Raw genomic sequence first — 274 nt, 5'->3', positions numbered from 1 at the left:
CAAGCAATACTTTGAACAGTTTTTAGGAGGGAATGCAAAAGGGAAAAAAAACTCCTACATTCCTCAGGGTTCTAACATTTGCAATTTGCAATGTCAGCTACACCCAGACTAACAATATTTTGACGACACTTTCATTATCGTGTAAAATAACAACTAGTGACTAAATATTACTTTACAATTCAAACTTACCAGAGTTGGTTAGAAGTGTGCAAATGGCGGTGCGATGAGAAAGCTGAACTCACTGGTAAAATAAATGCAAAATACATAGTCACTT

The sequence above is a fragment of the Austrofundulus limnaeus genome, unplaced genomic scaffold (genome assembly GCF_001266775.1).
Source record: "Austrofundulus limnaeus strain Quisiro unplaced genomic scaffold, Austrofundulus_limnaeus-1.0 Scaffold2983, whole genome shotgun sequence".
NCBI classification, from domain to species: Eukaryota; Metazoa; Chordata; class Actinopteri; order Cyprinodontiformes; family Rivulidae; genus Austrofundulus; species Austrofundulus limnaeus.
Note: the sequence above shows the minus strand (reverse complement) of the source record.